The 25,798-nt window shown below is 45.4% G+C and overlaps 3 non-coding genes across 3 annotated transcripts; 1 reads left to right on the top strand and 2 right to left on the bottom strand.

Annotated features, from left to right (window-relative positions):
* Positions 1-4,231: 4,231 nt before the first annotated feature.
* LOC133147127 (U2 spliceosomal RNA) lies at positions 4,232-4,413 on the top strand. The gene has a single exon (XR_009711523.1). It is a non-coding gene; the product is annotated as a U2 spliceosomal RNA (small nuclear RNA).
* A 10,440-nt stretch (positions 4,414-14,853) lies between these two features.
* trnas-gcu (transfer RNA serine (anticodon GCU)) lies at positions 14,854-14,935 on the bottom strand. Its single transcript has one exon. It is a non-coding gene; the product is annotated as a tRNA-Ser (tRNA).
* A 6,722-nt stretch (positions 14,936-21,657) lies between these two features.
* trnaq-cug (transfer RNA glutamine (anticodon CUG)) lies at positions 21,658-21,729 on the bottom strand. The gene has a single exon. It is a non-coding gene; the product is annotated as a tRNA-Gln (tRNA).
* Positions 21,730-25,798: the final 4,069 nt, after the last annotated feature.

The raw sequence follows: 25,798 nt of genomic DNA, 5'->3' as shown, positions 1-25,798 counted from the left end.
CAATTTTAGTATGACATACATTTAATGCACAATTTGTCGTTCCGGGCCACAGAAAATGATACGGTGGGCCATAACTGGCCCTCGGGCCTCGAGTTTGACACCGGTGATCTAGGGGTATGAATCTTGCTTTGGGTGTGAGAGGTCCGGGGTTCAACTCCCAGATGATCCCTTCGTTATCACATTGCTGTTGATCAACTAGCCCGATTTCATCTGAGGTGCATATTACATGGGCTGTCAATTAAAACAAAACGGGTTCAGTTAATTTACCTCGGTCTCTTAAATCTTTTGTTTTGATTCTCATCACTTTTCGTCATGTGTCTTCTATTGCGCCACTCACCCTACAAGACTGTATCGACTGTAAACTTGTGTGGAAAACTGTCATTGTCCAAAGGAAGGCTGTCTAGCAACAGTGACCAGCAGACAAATTCAACAAGGTAATTTGATTAAACCATAACCCGGATTCGAATCGACCACTACACAATCATGGCGTGTATGCAGTAGCGTTAAAAAAGTTATGCATATTGGCCATGATCGTATAGTGGTTAGTACTCTGCGTTGAAGCTGCAGCAACCCTGGTTCAAATCTGGGTCATGGCATACTTTGAAGAATTTCTCCCTTGCTCACTATTGCTAAACTGCCATCTTGTGGACAACGACGATTTTCCACACAAGTTTACGGTCAATGGCCGTAACTTGTAGGGCGAATGGCATATTCAAATAATGTCACCCTTTTTTTTTTTTTTTCATTTTTGCAAAAGTGTTACAAGCCACATATTCCCGTGGGGCTCGTGGAGCAGTGGGTAACGCATCTGTCTACAGATCAGAAGATTCCAGGACTCCTGGCCAGCTCACATGCCATTTTGAGGTCAACATTAGCTATGTGTAGTTTATGTGAACTTTTGGGTTGAAGTAACTCACAGACACTGTCAACAAATAGTCTTTCCAATTTTGTCTCGTCTTAGGGATCATCGGATCTGCGTAGTTATTGGATAGTTCCACCAACATTTTAATATCAACATTCTTTTATGGTCTGCCTGGGTGTCGTGGCTGAAGATCCTAGAGAAAAGACCCTAAACATGCAACTGCATATTGGCCATAATATAGCATTGAGGCAACTGCAACCCCAGTTTGAATCTGGTTAATAGCAGAATAAACTTGTTACAGTTATTTTTTATTTACCCTAAACAGTCTTACGTTGGACCATGACAAATTTACATACACACAAGCTTACAGAAAATGACAACTTCCCGTGGGGCTAGTGCAGTGCTTCTCAAATAGGGGGCGCGGTGCTATTCCTGGGGGGGCGCGTGTGACCCTGGGGGACAGGCTTTTTTTTTGGCAGTACTAGAATAAAGTGTAATTGCGCGTTTACTACAGCAGGGGGCAGTGGCGCTCTCATTGTTACTTCTGTCACGTTTGCGACAGTGCAACATTTTACGACTTACAAGACAAGTTAGGATAGTCACGGTGGGGAGGGGGGGCGCGAATAGATTTCTTCTTGCTAGGGGGGGGCGTAACAGAAAATAATTGAGAAGCACTGGGCTAATGGCTCGTTCCTTGCTCTGAACGGACAGCCAAAACGATTCCTAACACTTACTAACTAAGTCCTAACCAATTCCTGTGTGTGTATGGGGGGGGGCGCAAAGGAACTAATCAGATGGCCCGAATCCATGCATGGCCGATGACGGCAGTGATCAACACAGTGATATTTGAGAAGTGAAATGAAGTTTATAGGATTTGCAGACAGTGTGCAATCATTATTTAAACAAAAGTAGGCAGGTGCATACATTTGGAAACCCCATCAGAAAAATGACATCAATATTTAGTAGTTCCTCCTTTTGCAGAAATAACAGCCACTAAACCAGTGGTTCTTAACCTGGATTCGGTCAAACTCTATGAGTTCGGTAAGTCGGTCTCAGGGGTTCAGCAGAGCCGAACACACCTGATTTATAAATTCGTGATAACGCATATCTTAACTGGTCTCGCAAAGGCAAAAGCAGAAGTCCTACTGATTTGCTGGCATGTCATTTTTCGTGAAGTCATGCATTGTGTTGGTTTTATTCTTTCAACAAGGTGGTGTTCATGCACTTCTGCATGAGTTACGCTCTATTCTTCTGGCCCAACTCTTTCGGCGCAGCCGATAGGTAGATATGATGACCATGGAAAGTTCTTTGTGAATTATCAATCTTTGCCTTTCATATTCATCGGGACTACACTTTTAGTAGGTACCTACACTGTGTATTTGGATAGAGACTGCTGAAAGTGTACACATATGCCTCGTGAACTACATGCATTACTGCGGGTAAAGGGTGAACAAATAAGTCAGCAGACAAGTTTGCCGATTTATTAGTGCCCAGAAGAGAAGCACTTCACAATTTAACTATTTAATGTCTGCCAGAATGATCGATGTACAGCTGTGGAGCCCTTTCTGCGAGATGCGAAAGAAGGTCCCTCTCCCAGCGCCAAGGTTCTTTATACTACTCTGGGCCGCCTTCCTGCAAGGAGGCAACTCTGCCTAGCCTAGCGGTGGCCAACCCGCGGCTCGCGAGCCGCATGCGGCTCTTTGGCTGGTTTCATGCGGCTCTTTTACGTTCATATCAACATTTGTGTTTATTTTTTGTGCGTATTTGCTTCGCTTCAGTTCAATATGGTATTTTGGTCAAACGCGCATGCGCGTGAGGTGAAATCCCGCAAAGGAGGAGGGACAAACAGAGTGACTGGTTTTGCTGGCTTTTTAACGAATGGCGACTGTGACTACGGGGGCCCATTAGGTCCAGAAAAGCTGACACGACGCTTGCCAAAATGGCAAGGAAAAAATGCAAAGCTAAACGAATATATGACGATGAACACAGGATGTTTTGAACAGAGTTAAAGTTATTTTTTTGTTGAACGCTATGGCAAGCCATTCTGCCTGATATGTTGGACGTCATTGGCGCATTTAAAAGCTTCAAATGGTCAGTGCCACTTCAGCTCACTTCATGCCAATATTGATAAGGACTTTGCAAAAGGGACTGAATTTCGCAAGCACAAGTTTGGAGACTTTGAAAAGTCAGGCAGAAAAATAGGTACAGTTTTTTTTTAAAAATTACGAAGCACTCAGAGACTGTCACACTTGCATTGTTTCAACTGACTTGGAATATTGCGCAGGCTAAAAAGCCATACAATGAAGTGGAGTTCGTTAAAATATGCCTCAGTGACGTTATTGAAATCCTGTTTCCTGAAAATGACAAACTAAAACAAATGGTCTGTCCCGCCACACATAGTAAGTGAAAAAACTTATGTTTTTGTTTGTGGAATTTGTTGAACTGAGTTTGTCTGTGTGAGACAATGCACACAATGTTCATTGTCTAAAATGTGGTCTTTGGTCTGTGGTTTTAGTACTGTAGGAGTCAATTTGTCATTATCATGTTGGTGCGTGACATAATAATGTCACACAATATATTTGGCTGAGCAGAGGGGTGTGTGTGTGTGTGTGTGTGTGTGTGCGTGTGTGTGTGTGCGTGTGCGTCTGTGTGTGTGTGTTTGTGTGTGGGGGGGGGGGTTCATGTGTGCTCAGGTGTATGATGTGGCTCTTTGCGATGACACAGTAAAAAATGTGGCTCTTAGTCTCTGACTGGTTAGTAAGCTGCTGTGATAACGTGTGACCTTCTAGTCTTAACTGAGAGCGACTTCTACATATGTGCAAAGGGTGTCATAGAGAAGAGAAAGCTAATAAAGCAAGACAAGGGTTACAGCGATATAACGGCATAGCTAAAGCTACCTAGCTAATCACGTGCCAAAGAAGCCTATTCTAACAAACCGTTGGTGAGAATGGGTAGACAGGGAAGCCTGTAATGTCATGACTCGTCCCCGGTCACGTCCATGTTGTCATAGTTTTGTCCGTGTGTCTGTGTGCTCACCCCTCCCCTCCTGTGTGCCCATGATCAGTGCGATCATTCTCACCTGCCTCTTGTTACCTGTCTTGTATTTTAAGTCCTGTCTGTGTATCACTCCCTGTCGGAGCATTGATGTGTTTGTCACTGTCATGAGTTTTTTTTGGTTCCTGTCTTGGTAATGTCACCCTGTCTTTTTCTCTCACGTCTCTGTTGTTGGTTTTGTTAGTAAGTCTTGTCAGTTTGCCGAGTCTTTTGAGTTTGCTTCAATAAACCGTGGTCCAAGCAGCACTTGGTCTCCCTGCTCCATTTCCACACTCCGTTCGTAACATGTAAGCGAGTCCATCACTCGTATACTCCATCGCTTTTCGGCCTTTTGGCTAAAATCAAGTGTAGTATCTGTTCTTGGGTTTGGAGGATTAAGAGAGCTGACCATAGAAGAGAGAATTTTAACCATAAAAGTGGTGATTTTAACCTTGGTTTTACTAATCAGTTCTGTTTTATCCCAACAATGAAGGTGCTTTTAGAGTTGGACAGAGCCATTTTTTACATCATCTGGAAATCCAAGTTGGAGAGACTGAAGAAGGACACCATGAAGAAAAACCAAAAAAAGGGAGGAAAAGGAGTGCCAGACTTAAAGCTCTTCTTAAAGCCTCGGAAGCAGATATGTCAAAAGTCAAAGTCAAAGTCAAAGTCAAAGTCAAAGTCAGCTTTATTGTCAATCTCTCCACGTCACAACACACAAAGAGACCGAAATTACGTTTTTCTCTATCCCACGGTGACGAGACACATAACACGATAGACATACAAGTACGCGACACAATATAAAAACAAGAAGGCAAAAAATTCAAACAATCAATAGTAAGAGTGATGAATAAATAATAAATAAACAGATAACACAATAAATAAGAGGAGCAAAACGGAGCCAGCAAGCATAGCGCAAAAGTAAAAAACATCATAAACAAAAAGGCACAAACAATAAATAATAAGAGTAATAATAAATAATAAATAAACAGATAACACAACAAATAAGAGCCAGTGTGCATACAGACAGTTCAGACAGTAAAAGTACAAGACGCTACGCAGAACGGGGGAGCGAGTTCAGGATCCTAACAGCCTGGTGTACGAAGCTGTTTGAGAGTCTGGTCGTGCGGGAGCGCAGGCTTCTGTACCTCTTCCCAGAGGGCAGAAGCTCGAACAAAGAGTGAGCGGGGTGACTCACATCACTCACAATCGTGGTCGCCTTGCGGGTGAGATGGGAGGTGTAAATGTCCTTCAAGGAGGGGAGCGAAGCACCAGCAATCTTACCAGCTGTGTTCACTATGAGCTGCAGGGCCTTCAAGTTGTAGTCAGTGCAGCCGCCACCCCACACAGCAATACAGCTGGAGAGGACGCTCTCAATGGTGCCGCGGTAAAATGCAGTCATGACGGCCGGAGGAGCGCTCGCTCGCCTGAGTTTCCGCAGGAAGTACAGGCGGCGCTGGGCTTTCTTTGCCAGTGATGCGGTGTTGGTGGACCAGGAGAGATCCTCACTGATGTGCACCCCCAGGAACTTGGCGCTGCTCACTCTCTCCACCACAGCACCGTCGATGGTCAGCGGCAGGTGTTGGGTGTGACCCTTCCGGAAGTCCACAACAATCTCCTTGGTCTTGTCGACGTTCAGCAGGAGTTGTTGCCCTGCACCTGCGAAGCGCGCTCCTTACACCAAATGCACCGAAAAGCCAAGCAATGACACGATTCTGGATGGACTCATACCTCCGGAAACTAAAGCTAATAACCACCGACCAAAGAATTCCTGTGTCTTTTAACCTGCCACCTTCTTATTCCTTAATCAAGAAGTTTTTGAAGAACTTTAAATTAGAGCAAGAAAATAGTGAAATTTTAACAAATCACAGATGTATGATCTCTGTCGTACAGGAGCGGGAAGCGGTGCGCCCAGTGCGCGGGCTTGCATTCGGCGAGCCCGCAACAGTTTGGCGCAACGACAACCACCCCGCCCTGTCAAAACAAACTTCGGGACCTGTCATGGATGGTGGCCCATGATGTCCTCCCAGTCAGGTCCGTTATGCACTCTCAGGGCATGTCAGCGCTCTCAACGTGCCCAGGAGTCAGTGTGGGACCTGCTCTGGTAGTGCAGGGCTGCCGTAGACCTGTGGGTGACCTGCAATTCCCCCGCAAGGTAAGCGCAGAATGCAGACCTTGTACTCTATGCAGTGACCCCGTTGAAAATCAAGCAAGAAGACTTTACAAAGCAGTCGCTGACCTTTGCTGCCATCAAAGACGCCATGTGGACTTCCAGTAACTTGCTGGTAAGGAAGAACAGACAGATACCCCCCCAGCCCGTGGCTGTGCTCCAAATGGCTGCAGCAACTCTCACAGCTGCACACGGCAAACCTAGGAGACATCGACCTGGTATTGCAGTACCTCCAGGAATGGTGCACCCCCTCTACTGGTCAAATCAATAGTTCATATGTTAGAAAACCATTTCAATCCGTTCGCTTCATTCTTACAGGATTAAGCAGTCAATTATGACTTGATGGGGTCTGATCTCAATGTAAGATGTTAGGATTTGAGGCTTCCCCACCAAACGGTTTGCAAATAGGTTCATTTCTCGAGGCTTCATGTGCACACCCCCCCCCCCCCCCCTTGCTGGTCAAAAGGAGTAATTTATTCCATTAATGAGAATTACACTCACCTTTATATTTTGCTTCATGTAGTCTGATCAAAATGAATAAAACTTCTCTGTATGTCCATTCACGTGTAACATTGAAGGATGTGGACGTGTGTTTCAATATGTAAATAAATACCATCGTTGTCTGTTAAGAAGTTAAAAGTTGATGAAACACATTTCTTTTTTTGTAGGGATGCTGTGTTTTAACAAGGAAAGACTGATATGCTTATGGATGAAGATGACTTGTACTTGTGATTGTGCTTGTAAACAGTAAAGAGGAGTGCGTGTGCAATTGAGGGGGTGGTTATTGGTTTTATTCAAAAACAATATTTTTGGCCAAATTACAATAGACTGACATGTGCCCATTCAGTGGGAACCACCAGAAATTAAACTGCATTGATAAACGAGGTCCCTTCGTTAGTCGTCACCTTACCGTGGTGGAAGGGTTTGCGCGCCCCAATGATCCTGGAGCCATGTTGTCTGGGGCTTCATGCCCCTGGTTGGGTCACCCATGGCAAACGGATCCTAGGTGAGGGGCCAGACAAAGCACGGCTCTCACAAGCCCCTTATGAAGAAAAACATTTTTGGATTTTGTTTTTCCTCACCCGGACGCGGGTTACCGGGGCCCCCCCTCTGGAGCCAGGCCTGGAGGTGGGGCTCGAAGGCGAGTGTCTGGTGGCCGGGCCTTCGCCCATGGGGCCCGGCCGGGCACAGCCTGTTAGGGTTTGCAGAATATCTTCATCGTATGATTATGTTGGAATATAACCTGTAATAATTTAACTAGTGTGTCCTGTCTAGACAAAATTAGTTTACCAAAGTGCTAAGATCATTTCAACTTATTGACTAGCTGCAGAGGAAGCAATCAAAGTTGCTTTGTTTACAGAACGTCGTAAAAGGTCCCTTGCTATGCTTTGATCAGCAGGGGACCGTCTTCACCCTATCCTGTGTGTTCCCACACCCCCACTTTCAACCCCCACTTTCAACCCCACTCTGTTTCTCTCAATAAATAAGCGCCTGACGAGGCCTGAGTCAGACTTCATTCGACCATCGCTGTGAGCACAGCGACGAGTGAACTCTCCGCCTGCAGGTGCCTAAAATGACTAACTTGACTCCAGTGTGGTTCTTGAAATAAGTTAGAGTTAGCAGCACCCTAACATTTTGGTGCCAAAACCCGGGACCCTCATACCCGCCATCTGGCTGACGGAGGAGGACGTGCTGCATTGTCGACAAGCCAGCGTCCTTTATGGGGACCTGGAAAAGAAAGTCCTGGGAAGAGAACTTCTTCGCTGGGCCAGCATCTTAGGTCTGCCTTCGTCTGTCAGAGGTGGTTTGACGGGGTCCCACATTGCAGCGGACCGAGGAGACAAGTAAGTCATGGAAAAAAGCGCAGATACAGCTTTGGTTTGTCCGAGCTATGAGATACGGCTTTGGTTTGTCCGAGCTATGAGATACGGCTTTGGTTCGTCCTAGCTATGAGATACGGCTTTGGTTTGTCCTAGCTATGAGATACGGCTTTGGTGTTTCCAAGCTATGAAACAGCTGGGTTTCAAGTCCCAGTGGAAGGAACGGGCTAAGAAAAAGAACAGAGCTTCTTTTTCTTAAGTGAAGAAGGGCGTGGATTCTTTTTTTTGTCCGTTGTTCCAAGCTGTTTGCATGAATGTTGTGTGGTTGAGAGTGTGCGACTGGTAGGATAAATTGACTGCAGAGAGAATTTGGTGAGGGGTCAATTTAAACCTGCATTGAGGATCCTCATAGAAAAGAAAAAAGAAATAACAAAAAAAAATTGTATAAACCTAAAGTACCAAATTAAGATGGGAAATAAGAACGGTAGATTTCTAGCTCTTGAAGAAGATGAGAAGTTCATGGCGAGTAAATGTCTTAATTGTATGCAATACATGCCGAAGTGGAAGAAAAAGTATGGTGTAGAAGGAAAGAGAGAGAGTTGAATCGTGCTAGAATGTGGTTGAAAGCTTCGCAAGAGAGAAGAGAACAAACTCAAGAGACAAAAACTGGAAAGATAAAAAGTGATGAGACCACCATTCAATTAAGGTTTGGAAAAGAATTCTGGGTGCACAGTGGCATCCCATTTGATGATGATAATGATCTAAATGAAGATGCAACGATCTTCTTCCGAAGCTCCCAAAAGGGCAGAGGAGGAGTAAGAGACCAACAAGGCCGCAGGCCGCCATTCAATTCAAACTCCAGCTCAAATTTGGACTGTTGGAACTGTGGGAAACGGAGCCACTTGGAGAGAGTATGTCGTCGTGTAAAACAATACCAATCAAAGGGTGGAGGAGGAGGCAGAGGAAAATGTCAAGCTTCCCCCCCCTTTTTTTGACCGCTCATGCTAATACAGAGACATTGTATGCTACATTTAATGGAAATTATTGATTGGTTGTGTTGTAAGATCATACGATCTTCTATATGCAAGCTGAATCTGAGAGATTGAGTTCTTTAAATTTGAAAACAAAGAAAAAACTTAATTTAATTAATTTGCCAGCCGTTTTTATTGTATTGAGTTTTTTTGGGGATTAGTGGATTGTTCTATTAGGAACCTTGAATTGAAAATGGTATGTGAATGTTGTGTGGAGTGCTTGGATGAATTGGGACCAATGTGATGGAAAGACTCCTTTTTGGAGACTGTGTGTGAGATGCAAATGAGCATTGATGACTGAATGCCCGACTGAAGGGAAAATACAGGTTGAATGGTTGAAGTTGTTGGAGACTGCTATGGACAAGTAGTTGAGCGACTTTGAAGGAAGAATGATTTTGAGTAAGTTAGATGCTAGGAAGGAAAGAAAAGAAAGAAACAAATACAAACAAAAGAGAGAAAAAAAAGGTTGCTTTTGACAAGAGTTGCAAAGGACAGACAAAGGAACAGTCCTTGACCCGGCATTTGCGTTTGGCGGTCGTCAATGTGGTTCCAAGACCTGCGTCTTGTGGTTTGTCATTTGTAACGTTTGGCTGTTGTGAACTTCCCAAACAGACATAAGTGATTTGGGCTTTTGTTGTTTGTTGTAATTGGTTAGTGGGAGGACTGCTGGAGCTTGCTCCTTCAGTGTCTCACCTGTGCCTTCCTGCCTTCCATTGTCTCCACTTAGACTGGACTGTGGAGGGGGGAGTGTGGTATTGTGGTGTGAAAAGGGTGTAGGAGCCGGCTCCTGTGGTGATTGATATTGTAATTTGATTGTGGGGGAAACTGATGTAGGTGTGGGGCTCTGGACTCTGCGGGTAGCTGTTTTCTGGGTTGGCGCGAGTGGGGGACGGCGGCATTGATTGTCCCAGTACTGGCCAGGCTGGGATAAATCAGTATGAAAATGCCGGGCCCCCCCCTCTTGCTTCCCTTGCTGTGGCTGCGCGCAGAGTAGGGTCGTACCCACTCCAGGGGTGTGCTGAGTGCGCGGTGGCAAGTGATATTGAAGCAGGGTGATGCCTAGGGAAGGTGTGACAATAGTTGCACGAAGGATAAAAGGCACTGAGGAAAGAAAAAAGAAAAAGAAAAAGTATAACCAACACGTCAAAATAGAGGATGACGTCTGCGCAGCGTTGTTTGTTGGTATTGTTTGTGAGCTGTGTCTCTGCTGTTTTTGTGTTGTCTGTGTGTTGTGTTATGTGTTAAAAGAATGAAATTCGCTAATATAGGTGCACTAAAGAATTTATTTATCTGTAGTCTATCTGATTTTCACCGCAAAACAAAACCGATTTTGTTAAGATAGGAAGGAAAAATAAAAAAGCGAGCAATTTGTTTATGGGCAGAAACTGGTCCACGCTCCTTTAATGCCTAGCCTTGGTTAGACAAAATTTGAGAGATGGAAAGAACTTGCTTTCTGGAATTGGATGATGAACAATTATGAAGTAACGACATTTCAAAGCTAAATTTAAAATTTGAGAATAAGAGAGCAATTGAGTTAGTTAAAGTTATGGAACTACAACAGTTAACCATTATATTATTTTACCAGCAGTTATTATTATTATTATTTTTTTTTATTATTATTTTTTTTATTCGATTGGTGGATTGGGTTGTTACGTTGAGAAAGGAAAGGAAACGATACAAATGGGCAGCTGTATTGAGCCATGGGGTTGTCACGTGCCGTTGACACCTGGCTCAACAGGGGGGATGGAAGGGCAGTTCAGTCAGCTTTATACAACATATGAATTTGATTCATATTCAAAACGTTTATGAAAATTTTTTTAGAGCTTGTTTAACATGTGCTTAACACAATCCACAGGGTTATAATGCCTGGTCATAATAGATGCATTCTAAAAATGGATTGAATCGGCTTCAAAATAAACATTGAATGCCTTAACAGTGGCAGAAGGGTTATGTAAAGAAATAATAGTTTGTCAACAACTGCTGTAGATGTTAAAGAATGGAATCAATATCTCGAAAATGAATGTGGATAGGTTGTTTACTGATTGTGAAATGTGCGACAAAGTGTTCTAAATAATATCCGTTGAATGGAAGAAAAAGAAAAGAAACCATTGCTTTTAGAGAATGTAGTCAACCAAAATTATATATGTACCAACATGCCAAGATCTGGGAAAAAGCTGGAAAAAATAAAAACATAATGTCTTTAAATTTGAGAGGCGACAATGATCTGACTGAAATTGATGCAATTAGAGTCCCCAGAGGAGTTCCTGATTAATAAGAATTAACTGACCAAATTGAAGCGGGATGGGAGTCCTCCATTTGCTGCTGGTGGACGATGAACAAGAACGTTGACAGGATAAATTACATCCATTGCAACATGCAGAAATTGGGCAAACGGACACAAGCGGGACTTGAGGCAGTGCACGAACAGCTAGCCATGACTTCCCTAATGTCAATCCAGAACCGCAATGCTCTTGTTATGTTGTTGTCTGGGAAAGGAAGGGTCTGCGCAATGTTCGAGGATGAAAGAGCACAACAAGTGGATGACTGCTTTTGGGAAGTATGAAGCCCTTGTGTCCTCAATAACTGCTATACTCACCTTGTGTGGATGTTGTTGTATTCCATGTCTCCGTGCTCTGTTTAATCGTCTTATCACTACAGCAATCTCGCCCATGGACGACGAGATGGCCCGGGTATGTCTAATGTCTGAACGACAGCATGTTGATAACGATGATTGTGATGCAATTTTTGCACTTGAGTTTACAGACTTTTTACCAGATCTGTGTGTTTCCGAATAATGATGTCGCAACATTTATCCTCTTTGGTGGAAATATTTGTGCGCATACTTGTGATCCGACAACTGAAAATCAAGTGAAGTGGTTGTTTTTGGTAATGTAAAAATTTAGCAAATGCGTGATAAGCAGGAGGGAAATGTTGGAATAATTTAAGTGAAGCCTTGGCCTGCCAGACCTGTAGGCCTTGTCTTTACGAGTTTATGGCTTTCCTTTTATCTACGTTCTTTCTCTTTAGTGGCAGGGAAGTCTCTTTAGTGACAGGGAAGTCTTTTGATCCCTGTCAGCCATATGTGTCCTTCCTGTCCTTATGTTATCTGTGTGTTTTTGTTTCTGTAAGAAGCCTTCACTAACAATGAGCAGTTCTCCCCGGACGGAGCAGATCTGCGAAGGGGGTGAGAATCGTGCTCACCCTCCACCAGTGGGCGTGCCAAGCCCCCAACGACTGAACAATCGCGAGCAATTTTTATCTTGATTGATAACATTCTGGTCGCCTAAGGCAGAGGGACCGTGTAACTCTTTTCCTGCATTTAATCTGGCCGCAGGTTTTTTAAATTACACACACAATTTGGACTGGAGTATTGAGGAAAAACCTCATCTTCACTGGAAGTTATTGCTTTCATTGTATTTTCTTACTTATGTTTGATTGATCGAGGTTGACATAATCATATGATAAAACAGGGGGGAGATGTTAGGGTTTGCAGAATATCTTCATCGTATGATTATGTTGGAATATAACCTGTAATAATTTAACTAGTGTGTCCTGTCTAGACAAAATTAGTTTACCAAAGTGCTAAGATCATTTCAACTTATTGACTAGCTGCAGAGGAAGCAATCAAAGTTGCTTTGTTTACAGGACGTCGTAAAAGGTCCCCTGCTATGCTTTGATTAGCAGGGGACCGTCTTCACCCTATCCTGTGTGTTCCCAAACCCCCACTTTCAACCCCCACTTTCAACCCCACTCTGTTTCTCTCAATAAATAAGCGCCTGACGAGGCCTGAGTCAGACTTCATTCGACCATCGCTGTGAGCACAGCGACGAGTGAACTCTCCGCCTGCAGGTGCCTGAAATGACTAACTTGACTCCAGTGTGGTTCTTGCAAAATAAGTTAGAGTGAGCAGCACCCTAACACAGCCCGACAAGGAAACATGGGTCCCCCTTCCCATGGGCTCACCACCTGTGGGAGGGACGAAAGGGGTCGGGTGCAGTGTAAACTGGGCGGCGGCCAAGGGCAGGAAACTTGGCGGACTGATCCCTGGCTTCAGAAGCTAGCTCCTGGAACATGGAATGTCACCTCTCTGGCTGTAAAGGAGCCCGAGCTGGTGTGCGAGGCAGAAAGGTTCCGACAAGACATGATCGGACTTGCCTCCACACCCATTTGGGTTCCGGTATAAGCTGGCCCTGGACTCTCTTCCACTCTGGAGTTGCTCACGGTGAGAGCAGGTGTGGGTATACTTATTGCCCTCCGGCTGGGCGCCTGAACATTGGAGTTCACCCCGGTCAACAAGAGACAACCCTAACCTACCTGTGTAGGTGGCTACACCAATGTGGCTACGCAGAACGGGAAAACAAGTTCAGGATCCTAACAGCCTGGAGTATGAAGCTCTTCTGTACCTCTTCCCAGAGGGCAGACCTCGAACAAAGAGTGAGCGGGGTGACTCACATCACTCACAATCGTGGTCGCCTTGCGGGTGAGATGGGAGGTGTAAATGTACTTCAAGGAGGGGAGCGAAGCCGTGTTCACTGTGCGCTGCAGGGCCTTCAAGTTGTAGTCAGTGCAGCCGCCACCCCAAACAGCAATACAGCTGGAGAGGACGCTCTCAATGGTGCCGCTGTAAAATGTAGTCATGACGGCCGGAGGAGCGCTCGCTCGCCTGAGTTTCCGCAGGAAGTACAGGCGGCGCTGGGCTTTCTTTGCCAGTGATGCGGTGTTGGTGGACCAGGTGAGATCCTCACTGATGTGCACCCCCAGGAACTTGGCGCTGCTCACTCTCTGCACCACAGCACCGTCGATGGTCAGCGGCAACCCACGCCCCTTTAACGTTCTCATGGCGCTCTCAACTACGTCCGCCTTACAATAACACACACAAACACACACACGCACACAAATACACACACAGCATTGACTCTCCAATACACATCGATACCAAATGATCAGGTGTTGCTTTCCCGCCTTTTCCGGACAGTATAAAACCTTCTTACCTGGAGATGGAGGATGTTGTTACATCTGCTGAAGTGCCATGTGTACTGACCGCCATTAAACAACCCAAGATCTTGCCAATAAAGAACAAACCGTTACCCCACATCTTGGTTTTCCTGACCCAACAACGGACATCATCAACAACACGCAACAGCCGTTGATGAAATCGAACCCGCACTTTCTCAACTGTGAAGCGGACATGTAACCAGTTCTCCACCGAGCCGCCAAAGAGTATAAATATTACGATATTGAGTCAAATACAAACCAGATTACAGATACAATGGAGCCTCGGTTTTTGACCACAATCCGTTCCAGAAGGCTGTTGGAGAACTGAATCGTTCAAATTCCGAATCATGTTTTCCCATTACAAATGGGGGAAAAAAAACACCTTTTTGAAGTATTTTCTCATTTGTATAATAATAATAATAATGGAAAAAAAAAAATTAATTTAAAAACCCCACCTTTTTAAAGTATTTTTTCATTTGTACATTTTTGTCCGATCGCGCAACTGCAGTGCTTAGCCTTATTGTGACAGAGCGGTCGCTAAAATTTAGAAAATATTTTTAAAGTCCTGATGTACTTTCCAAAATTTAAGTGGACCTCAGTGCGCAGGGAGCTTAATTTGGTCCAATCGCGCAACCGCAGCGCGCCGGGCGCTCACTGTTGCATTGCTTTAGGAGCGTCTTTGGGTTTTAGGATGGCTTTACTGATCCCACTTGCTTCCTTTAGAGGCATGATTAGAGTTGTTGCAATCCTCAGAGTAACGAGAATGTAATAACGAACAGAGTCAGTTGGCATGCGGGTCCTCTCATGAGGTTCGACAATCAAATTTCGTTCGACATTGGGAGCAAAAAATTCTCAAATTTTTTCGTTCAAATATTGATTTGTTCGAGAACCAGGACGTTCGAAAGCCGAGGCTCCACTGTAAAACAATGTAACATTAACTTCCGACGAGGATGGGATTTGAACCCATGCGTGCAGAGCACAATGGATTAGCAATCCATCGCCTTAACCTCTCGGCCACCTCGTCTTGCTTATAGAGTGTTGACAACATGTTGTGCCGAGATACTTTGTGTGAAAATCCGACGAGTATGTGATATGAAATGCTGAGTGGAGAGCACAATGGAGTAGCAACTCATCGCCTAAATATCTCAGCGATCGCATCTCATGCATGAGTTGCATGGGCGACATGATATGGCATGTACGGGGTAGTATAAGCTACATGTTAAAATAATACGATACTTTAGATGTGAAATGAAGAAGAGCTAAGCCACAAAAGAAGTGACACTGTCAGCAAAGAAATTTTTTTTTTCAATGTTGTCTCACCCCAAATCTTTGGGATCATCGGTTCTGCGCAGTTGGATAGTTCCACTAACATTTTAACATCAACATTCTTTCATGGTCTGCCTGGGTATCTCGGCTGATGATCCTAAAGAAAAGAACCTAAATTTCTTGTATGCTATGGCATGACTGTATAGCCTCCGGCCGTCATGACTACATTTTACCGTGGCACCATTGAGAGCGTCCTCTCCAGCTGTATTGCTGTTTGGGGTGGCGGCTGCACTGACTACAACGCTGATCACTCCTAGAATAAACAACCCTATCATCCCAGTTCGTTCCGTCCCTGGATCAAACCTGATACCCATCCGTCAGAAACAGCTCCAGAAATCAAAACACTCCACCAGAACCAAAACAATTCGAGCGACCCTGCTCAATATTAAATCATTAGTCAATAAATCACTTCTCATCAATGACCTCGTTACGAGTGATGAATTAGATATCATGTTTGTTACAGAGACCTGGCTTGATCTAGATAACAGAGAATATATTCTTATATATAATGATAATATAATATAATGAATCAACTCCACCTTATTTCAACTGCATTGACGCCCTCAGAATCGGAAAGAGAGGGGAAGGCGTTTTCCTAATCTATTCTGATTTGTTTCAATGTAAACGGACGTCATTTGGAGATTGTCTTTCGTTTGAGTGTCTTGCAGTTGTAATGAAGTCTTCTCCCCCTGTCCTACTTATGGTTGTATCCAGACCCCCAGGTTATGCTAATAACTTCTTTTTCGAATTCTCTGAACTCCTCGCTATAATTTCCTTGGAACATGGCTGTATATCAATAGTAGGTGACTTTAATATTCACATAGACAAACTCAATGATAATAACATCAAAGAACTAAACGACCTCCTTGACACCTTCGACCTATCCCAGCATATCTCTGGACCTACACACAACGGAGACCATACACTCGATTTATTCATAACCAGAGGTCTTGAGTCATCTTTCCTCTCAGCAGTCGATATTGCCTTATCTGATCACTTCTGCATCTTTATCGAAATGAAGGTCACCCCTATAGCTCTCAGTCAACCACAAACCATTAAAAAGCGGCACTTTAATGAGGCCACTAGTACACTATGGAGGCCTTCTCGCAGGCCCCTACCCTTCCATCAGAATCTGTCAATGACCTCCTAGATAACTTCAACTCTAAAACCCTAAAAGATATCGACGCAGTAGCCCCTCTGAAAACCAAATTAATCTCTGGTAAGAAGAAAGCACCATGGACATACTCTCTCTCTGTAAAAGATAAAAAAAAGAGCCTAGAAAAGCAGAACGCAAATGGCGAAAAACTAAACTTCACATTCATCATGATATTTACAAAGACAGCCTTAAATCCTATAACCAAGAACTACAAAAATCCAGACAATCTGTCAGGTTTATTTTGATGACTGAATAACTATTAAGAGAAGAGCAACAGCAAACAGACCACAAGTGAGACAGAATATTAAGTATTTTCTCGCGAGGAGTGCAGTACAGATCCTTCACAACAATCTCACTACACTAATTACCGTTTTTTTCCGTGTATAGTGCGCCAAATTTAACGAATTTATTGTCCTAAAATCTGGGGTGCGCATTATACATGGGTACAAAAAAAATTAAAAAACTTTTTTTTTTTTTTTTTTTTTAGAAAACAAAACCAACAACAGGACTGACTGACAAAGTCGTGGAACAAAAACACAGGGTGACATTACCAAAGACAGGAACAGAAAGCAAACAGACTGTCATGATTCGTCCCCGGCCACGTCCAGGTTGTCATTGTTTTGTCCGTCTGTGTGCTCATGTCCGTGGATCATGTGGGCTTCTGTCATGTCTTGTCCCCAGTTTTGCTAGGTTGCCATGGTTTCTGTTCGCGTCGCCCCTCCCCTCCTGTGTTCCCTCAATCAGTGTGATCATTCTCACCTGCCTCTCATTTCCAGTCTTGTATTTAAGTCCTGTCTCTGTGTCACTCCCCTGTCGGTTCATTGCGAATGTCACCCGGTCCCTTTGTCTCACATCTCGGTCAGTATCTGCTGTTGGTTTGGTTGCAAGTTATGTCTGTTTACCGAGTCTGTCCGTAAGTTCCTGCAATAAACCCTGGTCCAAGCTGCACGTGGTCGCCCTGCTCCATCTTCCACTCCGTTCGTGACAGAATGAACCGACCAACACAGCGACCAGCGCTTGGACCCCCCTCCACCACCAGCTTCCGTTGTCCAAGCCACGCCACCAAGCCACGCCACCAAGCCACGCCAAGAAACCAAGCCACGCCAAGAAACCAAGCCACGCCAAGAAACCAAGCCACGCCAAGAAACCAAGCCACGCCAAGAAACCAAGCCACGCCAAGAAACCAAGCCACGCCAAGAAACCAAGCCACGCCAAGAAACCAAGCCACGCCAAGAAGCCAAACCAAGAAGCCAAACCAAGAAACCAAACCAAGAAACCAAACCAAGAAACCAAACCAAGAAACCAAACCAAGAAACCAAACCAAGCCAAGCCGCCTTCAGCTACGCAGGATCCAGCGGCCGACCCCCGACCCTGTCCCGTCGGCGCGGATGCTCTGGCCGCCACCAGTCCGGGCGGCGTGGATCCAGCGGCTGACTCCCGACCCTGTCCCGACGGCGCGGATGCTACGGCCGCCACCAATCCAGGCGGCGTGGATCCAGCGGCCGATTCCTGACCCTGTTCCGACGGCGCGGATGCTACGGCCGCCACCAATCCAGGCGGCGTGGATCAAGCGGCCGACCCCTGACCCAGTCCCGACGGCGCGGATGCTACGGCCGCCACGGATCCAGCAGCCGACCCTCGACCCTGTCGGTCTTCGGAGGCGTGTGCAGGGCGGATGCCTCCCCGTTCCCCGAGTTTCCACCGAGCGCGGTTCTGTCCCTGAGTTGCCATAGTTTGCTTTTCTGTCCCTGAGTTGCCGCCGTTTGCGGCTCTGTTTCCCCCAGTCGCCGCCCGAATGCGGTTCGGTTCCCCAAGTCGCCGCCCGAGTGCGGTTCATGTCCCCCAAGTCGCCGCCCGAGTGCGGTTCATGTCCCCCAAGTCGCCGCCCGAGTGCGGTTCATGTCCCCCAAGTCGCCGCCCGAGTGCGGTTCATGTCCCCCAAGTCGCCGCCCGAGTGCGGTTCATGTCCCCCAAGTCGCCGCCCGAGTGCGGTTCATGTCCCCCAAGTCGCCGCCCGAGTGCGGTTCATGTCCCCCAAGTCGCCGCCCGAGTGCGGTTCATGTCCCCCAAGTCGCCGCCCGAGTGCGGTTCATGTCCCCCAAGGCGCCGCCCGAGTGCGGTTCATGTCCCCCAAGTCGCCGCCCGAGTGCGGTTCATGTCCCCCAAGTCGCCGCCCGAGTGTGGTTCATGTCCCCCAAGTCGCCGCCCGAGTGCGGTTCATGTCCCCCAAGTCGCCGCCCGAGTGCGGTCATGTCCCCCAAGTCGCCGCCCGGGTGCGGTTCATGTCCCCCAAAGTTGCTGCCAATTGCGCGACAGGCCCCCAGTGTGTGCCGCGATTGTAGCCCTGGGCCCCTGACCTCCGCTGAGTGCAGTTCGGTTCCCCAAGTTCCTGCCGATTGCGCGTCAGGCCCCCAGTGTGTGCCGCGAGTGTGGCCCTGGGCCCCTGACCTCCGCTGAGTGCAGTTCTGTTCCCCAAGTTCCTGCCGATTGCGCGTCAGGGCCCCAGTGTGTGCCGTGAGTGTGGCCCTGGGCCCCTGACCTCCGCTGAGTGCAGTTCTGCCCTTAGTCGCCGCCGCCCGAGTGCGGCTCTCTGCCCCTAGTCGCCGCCCCCCGAGTGCGGCTCTCTGACCACCTGCCCCCCCCCCCGCGTGCCGTCGTGAGGGATTGGATTTTTGGACGTCGGGAGCCGTCCCTTGTGGGGGGGGTTCTGTCATGATTCGTCCCCGGCCACGTCCAGGTTGTCATTGTTTTGTCCGTCTGTGTGCTCATGTCCGTGGATCATGTGGGCTTCTGTCATGTCTTGTCCCCAGTTTTGCTAGGTTGCCATGGTTTCTGTTCGCGTCGCCCCTCCCCTCCTGTGTTCCCTCAATCAGTGTGATCATTCTCACCTGCCTCTCATTTCCAGTCTTGTATTTAAGTCCTGTCTCTGTCTCACTCCCCTGTCGGTTCATTGCGAATGTCACCCGGTCCCTTTGTCTCACATCTCGGTCAGTATCTGCTGTTGGTTTGGTTGCAAGTTATGTCTGTTTACCGAGTCATTCCGTAAGTTCCTGCAATAAACCCTGGTCCAAGCTGCACGTGGTCGCCCTGCTCCATCTTCCACTCCGTTCGTGACACAGACATCATGACAGTAACACATGCAATGATCCGACGGTGAGCGAGGGGCAGACAGGACTTAAATACAAAACACGTTACATCGATTGAGGTGACACAGGAAGAGAGGGGCGACGCGAACAGAAACTATGGCAACCTAGACACATAGCAAAACTGGGGACGAGACGTGACAAATGTCCCTCGAAATGAAACTTGAAATCACCAAGTTTTGGTTTCCAAGGGTGTTTTTATTCCTCTTCAACGTCTCTCCCATACAGAGCCGCCTTTTTCACGTCCGCACGCCTCGGTGGTGCGTTTATGGGCAGTCGGAGAAATCAACGCCAACAAAAAAAATTACATCCAGCCTAGTTAAGACCATACCAAAGACTATAAAAATGGGACCCATTGCCTCCCTGCGTGGGTGACGATCATTGGGACTTAAAAAAAAAAGAAAAAAAAAATTCATAAAAAAAATTCATAAAAATTGGGTGCGTATTATACATGGGTACAGGCTTTTTTCCAGCATCAGCATGCCATTTTTAGGGTGCGTATTATACGTGGGGGCGCACTATACACGGAAAAAAGCGGTATCTGTATGCACTCCTGCTCTTTTTATTTGGATTTGCCCTACCCACAAAATGAGACAAGCCCTGTAAAAGGGGAGGAGGGAAGCACGTGGGCTTTGTCTCGTAAGAAGAAAAATCACGAGGTGTTACATACTGATATGGAACAGTGTGAGAAAGAGTACGAGTGATCAGCAACCATTCTTTGTGTCTGTGATGAATTCAGGAAACATGAGTGATCAGCGATCATTGTTTGTGTCTGTGATGAAATCAGGAAACATGACTGATCAGCAATCATTCTTTGTTGAAAAGGAACTGTCTTGGTAGATGTCTTCATTTTGCTGTGTCACTGAGTTGCCAGCTGCGTCCTGTCTGACCCAGCTGTAATCTCTCTTCTGTGGTACATCATAAAAACAGCAAAACCAAACAGCAAGCATCTCTTGCAGTACTATTGGGGTAAAGCATTGATTAGAGAACGCATGATAACATATATATACATTTTTCTAACAAAATGACTGAAGGAGGAGCATCATTTTTCTGAGCACAAGGCGCTCATTTTACGAAATTGACAAAAGTAGTGGAGGCAGGGCTTACACACTCATAGGACTGTACACAAAGTACTGAATTGGAATTTTCAAATGTTTGTTCCATGTAAATGACAACAAATTGGAAGTTCCACCAAGACTTGAACTTGGATTGCTAGATTCAGAGTGCTCACAATCACAGCATGCAAACATTATTTGATTGATTGATTGGTTGATTGATTGGTTGATTGACAGATTGATTGACTGATTGATTGACATATTGACTGATTGATTGGTTGACAGATTGAGTGATTGCGAAAGGATAGCAAAGAATGAGAATATCATCGAATGACAAGATGAACAATATAAGCAACTCGAAATAAGCGATATGGGCATGAAATGATTTTAACGTTCATAAGGGGTGACCCTGAACCAACAGTTTAAGCTCCAGTAGTTTGTACCCTGATAAATTGCACTCACTGAATGTCTTCTTGCATGGATGAACTGGAGGTAGTTCTGGAGTGGGTCTGCAGGCAGCTGGCCAAGCCAAGAAGGAAAGTGTTGGCTTGACAGTTGAAGGAAAAAAAAGGGAAACACAAATTAGAGGCTGGTTTCGGCCTACACGTGGTCAGGGGAGCATTGTAGCGGAGTGTCGCACACCTGGCTGTTGCTGACTCAGAGAGCTTCTGGCTCCTGTTTGCCAAGGTGTCCCTGGCCCACTTTGCAAAGCAGACAACATTGACAAATAGATTTAGAAAATGTTGTTTCCACCCAGTCTCAAAGAGGGGTCGTTTTGCGTCTTAGAAGAACATGATGACCACTACGCTACGGAAACTGCTGTGACGTCCAAAGCATTTTGAGAAGCCTGAATTTATAAAGAAAATGTTGAAGTTGATTGGGGTGCCCAAACTTTTGCATACAACGGATATGTATATGACCAAATATTTGAGGTCCAACCGGGACTAAAACTGAGATCTAGAGCGCTGATGGAACCCTCAGGTGTGGGGAAGCATGCAAATTCATGGGGCAGCACACAAGCTGCTGCCATCTGCAAATTTTTCCCAGCTAAATGACAAATTATTTGAGGTCCCACCGAGACTTGAACTCAGATCGCTGGATTCAGAGTCCAGAGTGCTCACCATTACACCATAGAACCCTAGCAATGTGTCAAGTTTATTTTGATGACTGAATAACTATTAGCAGCAAACAGACCACAAGTGAGACAGAATATTAAGTCTTTTCTCGCGAGGAGTGCAGTACAGATCCTTCACAACAATTTCACTACACTAATTATCTGTATGCACTCCTGCTCTTTTTATTTGGATTTGCCCTACCCACAAAATGAGACAAGCCCTCTAAAAGGGGAGGAGGGAAGCACGTGGGCTTTGTTTCGTAAGAAGAAAAATTACAAGGTGTTACATACTGATATGGAACAGTGTGAGAAAGAGTACGAGTGATCAGCAACCATTCTTTGTGTCTGTGATGAATTCAGGAAACATGAGTGATCAGCGATCATTGTTTGTGTCTGTGATGAACTCAGGAAACATGAGTGATCAGCAATCATTCTTTGTTGAAAAGGAACTGTCTTGGTAGATGTCTTCATTTTGCTGTGTCACTGAGTTGCCAGCTGCGTCCTGTCTGACCCAGCTGTAATCTCTCTTCTGTGGTACATCATAAAAACAGCAAGGCCAAACAGCAAGCATCTCTTGCAGTACTATTGGGGTAAAGCATTGATTAGAGAACGCATGATAACATATATATACATTTTTCTAACACAATGGCTGAAGGAGGAGCATCATTTTTCTGAGCACAAGGCGCTCATTTTACGAAATTGACAAAAGTAGTGGAGGCAGGGCTTACACACTCATAGGACTGTACACAAAGTACTGAATTGGAATTTTCAAATGTCTGTTCCATGTAAATGACAACAAATTTAAAGTTCCACCAAGACTTGAACTTGGATTGCTAGAATCAGAGTGCTCACAATCACAGCATGCAAACATTATTTAATTGATTGATTGGTTGATTGATTGGTTGATTGACATATTGATTGACTGATTGATTGACATATTGACAGATTGATTGGTTGACAGATTGAGTGATTGCGAAAGGATAGCAAAGAATGAGAATATCATCGAATACATACAATTTCATGGGGCAGCACACAAGCTATTGCCATTTCGCAAATTTTTCCCAGCTAAATGACAAATTATTTGAGGTCCCACCGAGACTTACACTTGCATCACTGGATTCAGAGTCCAGAGTGCTCACCATTTCACCATAGAACCCTGGCAATGACAGAAGGAAGAGCATAATTTTTCTGAGCACAATGCACTAACTAAGGTGCTCATTTTTATGAAATTGACAAAAGTAGTGGAGGCAGGGCTTACACACTCATAGGGCTGTCCACAAAGTACTGAATTGGAATTTCCAAATTTGTGTTCCATGTAAATGACTACAAATTGGAAGTTCCACCAAGACTTGAACTTGGATTGCTAGATTCAGAGTGCTCACAATCACACCATGCCAACATTGATTAATTGATTGATTGATTGATTGATTGATTGAACATTTATTGATCTCCCGGGATGGGGAAATTCAGGCCCCATCAGAATCCATACCACAGAGCGGGTATACAAAAGACACAGATGGCATGAGCGCAACTCAATAGGCTCTCATAAGGCTGCCACACAACAGCGCCACAAAGAAAGCCAGTAAGTGCGAAAGATAAAAGCCATCAAAGCAAAGGAAAAAAAGTAACAACGGCCAACCAGCACCCCTCAATATCAAAGAAAACCCCAAAACACACAAAATAGCCTCCACGGGGTCCATAAACAGGTGTAAGGACAGTCCAGTTCAACGGCGTCCAATGGACCGTGGTCGTGAATTGGTGAAAACATCACAAAACAGGCAAACCTGTGAGCAGCGTCCTGGGCACGTGCAGATGGACACCACAGGGCTAGCACGGCGAAGGTCGTTGGTTCCGACGAGCACGAGGCTGCGAGGCCAAGGCGAGGGACCCGTCAGCACCGGCCGGATAAGCAGGAAGCCGTTGTAGAGTTACGCCGGTTTCAACCGATTACTCGGTAATCCAGAGAGCATTAGCTTTAAAACCATCCAAGATCTAAAGTAAGTTCCACCAGTTGACATTGTACTTTGGAGAACATGTGATTACTTTATCAAATACTATATGGCTCCTGTTTGCCGAGGTGTCCCTGGCACACTTTGCAAAGCAGACAACACTGGAAAATACATTTAAAAAATGTTGTTTCCACCCAGTTTCGCGTCTTAGAAGAACATGATGACCACGCTATGGAAACTGCTGTGACGTCCTAAGCATTTTGAGAAGCCTGGCAAAAATCCAACAAAAGTGAGTGAGGAAGAAAGCAGGCACTTATGAACTTTTTGATTTGCTTTACAAAACTGTGCTAGCAAAAGCAATTTTTCCATACAAAGAAATAAACTCCACGTCGGGGAATTGAAGCCCGATTTGCCGAGCCCAGGCTGAGTCGTTTCGCTAAAGGGTACCTGATTTGAGACTGGGTGAAAACCAGGTTTCGCACTTTTCTTTAACTTTTGCCAGGCTCTTCAAAAGGCTATGTGTCAGCGCAGTTCCCATGGTGTAGTGGTTATCACATTCCCTCACACGCGGAAGGTCCCTGGTTGGAAACCGCCTATCCCAGCAGTCATCGGACAGTAGGCGGGGGACACATTATAACTGGTTGCCAGACAATCGCAGGGCACACAGAGACAACAATCATTCACACTGGCACTCACACCTATGGGCAGTTTGGATTACTGAATCGGCTGACCAAGCATGTTTGTGTGATGTGGGAGGAAAACCCGGGGAAAACATACGCAGGCACGGGGAGAACCTACAAACTCCACACAGGGAGAACCTGCCCTCACCTTTGGTCCAGTAAGTAAGGTCCACCACTGTAGCAGATGTTTCCATAGTGTAGTGATTATCATGTTTGCCTAACACGCGAAAAGTCCCCAGTTCGTGACTGGGTAGAAACAGCTTCGTTACATTCCGATTGGTAGCGAATATGACATGGACCTGAGGACTGCATTTCAGTGATTATTCTGATATCATAGCCGGTTTGGACGTGTCCTTTCAGGGTCATAATTGTGTCCACCGCTGCCAGGCCTAAAAAAAAATGGGAACGCCTAAGGGAGTTTCGCCAAGATGAATTAGGAAGAACTTTATGAAATAAAGTTGATGTTGAAATGTAGTTGGACGTAATGTCTGGAAGCTTGTGTTCAACAGAAGGCTGTTTGGTAACAAAGTCAAATTTATTTATATAGCACATTTCATACACAGAGGCAATTCAAAATGCTATACAAAACAAATTATTGAAGCAGGGGAAGCAAAGCATAGCATTTACCGTATTTTCCGCCCTATAAGGCGCACCTAAAAACCAAATTTTTTATCAAAAGTCGACAGTGCGCCTTATAGTCCGGTGCGCCTTATATATGGATCAAGTGATGAATTTGTTGATCCATACTGGTTGTACTCAGTGCTCTCCCAAAATGTTTTAGTACGTTTTAGTACGACTAGTAAATTACAAGGTCGCATCGCTTCCGAACATTACGGTAACTGTAGTCAGGGGGCGTCACCGAAAAGCTGTTGTACCCGCGAGGCTATTTCATTTCAAAATAGGCTGCTTTGTTAATGTTTCGAGTAAATATACGGATCGATATGGAAGGGAAACATAGGTAAGTAGTACCAATGCGTTAGATCGAACTTTAGTCAGTTCTGATCATTTTTTGGAGATCGTTTGAGAAACGCGATTGTTTACACTTTGCTGAGGCTCATGGGAGATTGCTAGCTGAGGCTCATAGGAAATTGCGGATGGCTAATGCTATAACGATAGCTGCTATACGCGCGAGGCTATTTCATGTCAAAATAGGCTGCTCTGTTCATGTTTTGAGTACCGTTTTTTTCCGTGTATACCGCGCAAAATTTAACGAATTTATTGTCCTAAAATCTGGGGTGCGCATTATACATGGGTACAAATTTTTTTAAATTTTTTTAATTATTTTTTTTAATTTTTTATTAATTTTTTTTAGAAAACAAAACCAACAACAGGACTGACTGACAAAGTCGTGGAACAAAAAGACAGGGTGACATTACCAAAGACAGGAACAGAAAGCAAACAGACATCATGACAGTAACACGTGCAATGATCCGACGGTGAGCGAGGGGCAGACAGGACTTAAAT

Source organism: Syngnathus typhle, unplaced genomic scaffold, assembly GCF_033458585.1.
Source record: "Syngnathus typhle isolate RoL2023-S1 ecotype Sweden unplaced genomic scaffold, RoL_Styp_1.0 HiC_scaffold_33, whole genome shotgun sequence".
Classification (NCBI taxonomy): Eukaryota; Metazoa; Chordata; class Actinopteri; order Syngnathiformes; family Syngnathidae; genus Syngnathus; species Syngnathus typhle.
The sequence above is the reverse complement of the archived record's forward strand: the minus strand, read 5'-3'. Positions and strand labels throughout refer to the sequence as shown.